We start from the raw sequence: 4,276 nt of genomic DNA, 5'->3' as shown, positions 1-4,276 counted from the left end.
GATGATTAGTCACGTGGAGCAATAAACCAGGCTAAGAAAGTGCGGTGCTGTGTCCCAGGCCCCAGCCTGGTTGAAGGCAGAGCCCGGGCAGGAGACAGGCCCCCTGATCCCAGGGCAGAGGGCTCCCCAACACCCAGACGCCTCGGTGCTTCTCCTTCCAGCCTCATGGGTTGCTTGCTGCGTCACCCAAAAAGCAGAGGCTGAAATGAAATTGTTTCCTTATGGTTACTCCCGGATCGTCACAATAATTAAGAGAGCAGGGGCCAGATCGTGTTGACAGCTTGTCGTTTTTCCGTTGTTATTGTTACGCTGCTGAAAAATAAAATAATGCAGAAGAAATGACGTGAACACGGCGGGAGCGTCTCGGTCCTCTCAGCTCTGCCGCTGCTTCCCGGGGGCAAACCGTCTCGATCGTTTCTGACTTAGTTCTTCCAGAAGTTACCCCAGTAGTCAAAAAGGAACATCTACCACGATTCTAGATATGGCACTTCGCGGCGATATTTATACGATTCAAAATCGGCTATGCCATACCCCCGGCCTGTTCCTCTCAGGTCGAGTCAGTCATTATTTCGTTTTTTGTCGATTACTTCATATTCTCCGCCAGCTTATTTTGCTTCTATATCGTCAAATGTGTTTACGTTCATTTCCACATTCACTTCTCTATCTTCTGTATTTTATGCATCGTTTCATTCTGAAAGATAGAGACTTAAGGGCTTGTAACATGACCGCGATTCTGCAAACATCGTCCAATACGAGGTCAGGTTCTGTTCTACGGCCATCGCTTTTCTCCACGGATTCTTTGTCGACAGGGCTGTAAACTCGGGGAAAACATCTCTATCGTCTTAAAACACAGTATTCGCTGGAAACCACGTCCTCTTCAGTTTGCAGCTCACATGGAGTAGGATTTCCTTCCTTTTCTCTTTCTTTTGCACGTTGCGATCTCGAGGCGTCGACACCATTCGCACCTGTTTAATTCGGGAGATCTGACATTTCTCCCGCTCTGTTTCACGGCACCAGCTCCATTCGACGGCTGGGAAGCCTTCTACTTAGACCCGCTTGACAGAATCATCCGAGTTCATTACGTTTCTGATGCCGCTTCAACTACCACGCAGGATTCTCTTTTTACCGGTGTCCTGGTAATTTCGACCAGTTTTTCATCCTTTGGTTCACTGAGAGAACACTAAATAATTTCTCCTGAAGCGATGAGTGAAAAGTAAAGTGTCTTATTCCACAGATACCTTCAAACGGCTCACCCGGCCGTGTCAGCCTGGGGGAGAGAGGCTAGGCTCACATTCTCCCTTAGAACTTTCGATGGAAGCACAGGTAACAATGAACACTGACGTGCAGTAGATTTCTACCACTTTTCAAAATCAAAGTCACCAGAAAACCAGCTTTGCTTCTGCTGCGTCCTCCTCACTACGTGACCACCAGCGCCAACACAGTAAATATCATATAGCAACTGTCAATAAACATTTGTTGCATAAATGAATCAATAGCTATGTGTTAAGGCTGGAGGTCTTATAAAAACAAATGGAAGAAAAGTAGCTATGGGAAATAAGCGGCAATCGATAGTAAAAGAATAAGTATAATCCATTATTGTTCTAAACATTTTTCATCGGTTTTACGTGTCCTCACCACGTAAAAAGCCACGTGAACATGTAGAGGCCAGCTATGGTTTCTTTCTCTTATCTTCCCGTCTTTATCTTTGAAATGTAGAAATAAAAGGGGATGAAAATATTCTTTACGAAATGGAAGCATTTCTCTTCATATACCTAAAATTAGAGCAGTGTAGTTTTTTTGCATAGTAATAAAACATTTGAAAGAATTTCTATTATACATCTAAAATTATTACACACGAGCTGCACTTGGCTATTTACCCATCACAATCCTGAATGTAGCTTCTGTCAATCTTTACCGAGGGCAAAATATATTCAAGGGAAGAAAAGCGCTCCACTTACGGGCAGCAAGCCAGTAAGAAGGAAGAACTCTTTTGAAGATATGTAGGCATTTTTTTGCTGTTTACTAAGAGATCGTTATTAGTAAAAGCAAAGAATTCAGAAATGTTACTAGCTTAAAACCCAATATGCATGATGTTTTTATTGGTGATTTAGAGGTTAATACCGTCACTCAGAGATGTTACAAAGAGAGAGGAAGGAAAGAAGAAAGGAAGGAAGGAAGGAAGGAGGGAGGGAGGGAGGGAGGAAGTTACTTCGCTACTATTACTTAAATGGCTTCATAAAACCAGTGTGAACATTTCAAAACTTCTTTTAATCTCTTGCTCTTTGGGTTGAAAAATACAATCTCTTGAAAGTAGCAAAGACGGCCACTCCTCGTTAAACTCGGAATTCCTCATGCTGCCTTGGGCGCGGTCCCTGCCCACTCTGTGTGCACAGCTGGGTGTCGATGGCCCAGGTGGTGACGTTGCTAAGAAACCATCCTCGAGGGGGAGCCTGAGGCCTTTCAGAGGTGACATGGTGACTGGGAAAGGTAACTCGTTCCAGGCGATCCATACTTTCTGAGAATTAAAAAGGACTTTCGCAACTTCTTTCTTATATGGGGAGAGAAACTTAAACATTTTATTCTTAGGATTTTCCTAAATTCGAAAAATTTTCAATATAGAAGAAAGTTTATGGATCTATTCAGGAATTAGAAAGTTCACGGGTGCTTATCCAGGATGTATGTAACTTTTATGGTTCTGCCTGCAATTATTTATTATTAAGATTTTTTACATAACTTCATCACAGCTTCCGAGAAGTACAGTTTTAATATGTCACCCATAAGTCACACGTTATGGCCTCACTGAGCAGTATGTCCAAATCTCTGTGGTAGCATCGTATCAGAACATCTCTGGCAGACCCTAACCCACAGAGAGATTGGATACGTGAGTTAAGCAAACAGAATTCAAATATTAAATGTAAAGCCTTCACACCACCTGCCAGCACCGGGGTGTCCTCACTGTCAGCCCAGGGTCCCTGCCCCGCAGTGTCCGGTCTGTCCAGTTCATGCAGGTCCCCGTGGTCCGATGACACAGGAAGCTCTGCCTGCAGGGGCCCTGGGGTTACGCTGAGTGGGACTCCAACAGATTGTGCCACTCGGTTACACGTTCGTCGGAATTCCAAGACAACGACTGTCCCCGTGAGCGAGGGCAAACGCTTTAGAAAGACTCGGGTAACTTGGTAATGTCTTCACGCATTCGAATTTGGGAAGTGCTGGCTTGTTTAGTTGTGACAAAGTCCGCGGGTGCCTGGGAGAAGGTGGGGGAGACATGCCAAGAAACGGGTCACAGGGGCAGCTCTGGAATTTGCCGACGACAAACTCGAATGTGATGACACAGCGGGACTCGACCCGTGCCACCTGGGCGGAGCAACGGGGCTTCGTGTTTAGTGCGTGTGGCAGGTTGAGAGGGGTCCCCCAAAATACGTGCTCAGCTGGGCCCTCAGAGTGTGACATTGTCCCTCAGCTGTGGAACGGGGTGTCAGCAGACGTTGGTAAGGGTCTGGAGACAAGACCGTCCTGGGCTAGGCTGGGCCACCAACCGGGCGAGATGACCGATGTCCTTGTGAGAGACACAGAAGGGACACGGAGAGAGAGGACACCGTGACGTGGCAAAGGAAGGCCAGGCGTGGCGGGTAGCCACCAGGAGGTCGGGGAGAGGCCCCCGCTGAGCCTCTGGGGACATCGGCCCCCGCACAGCGAGCTCTTGGGCTTCGGGTGTTCGAACTGTGAGAAAACGCGTTTCTGTTGCTGCGAGTCACCGCGTGTGTGACGGCGGGGGCGGCGGGGGCCGCGTGCGGGGGCGCGGCTCGAACTGCAGCGGGAACGCAGCTCCGGGCACAAGGAGCACAGCCGCCTGTCGCCATGCGACTGAGGACGGCACGCCTGGACCTCCGCCTGCTCCTTTCCCACGACGACTGCTGGGTGCTGGCCCGCTCGAGGGCGACCCTGTGTTCAGCAGCGATTTATCCCGGGAGCCGAAGGCGCCAGGGGCAGTTAGCAACGCATCCGTCAGGAGTCTCCCGGCAGGGGCCCCGGGTCCAGCGCGGTCTGTGACACTGTCCCTCTGCGCGTCCCTCGGCTCCCGCGCCCACGTGCTCGGCTCCAAACCGCCTGCTGCGCAACGCTCCCTCTCCCCCACCCCAAACATACTGCACCCAAAGGGGCATAAACAAGAGTCACCACTGGCCGGTTATCGCCTGTTCAGTCAGCTCGGCACAGCTCAGGCCACCCGCGCTGCCCTGGCTCACTCCCGTGGACCCCCGAGCAGAGCCAGTGTCAC

Source organism: Pteropus vampyrus, unplaced genomic scaffold, assembly GCF_000151845.1.
Source record: "Pteropus vampyrus isolate Shadow unplaced genomic scaffold, Pvam_2.0 Scaffold175, whole genome shotgun sequence".
In the NCBI taxonomy this organism is placed as follows: domain Eukaryota; kingdom Metazoa; phylum Chordata; class Mammalia; order Chiroptera; family Pteropodidae; genus Pteropus; species Pteropus vampyrus.
The sequence above is the reverse complement of the archived record's forward strand: the minus strand, read 5'-3'. Positions refer to the sequence as shown.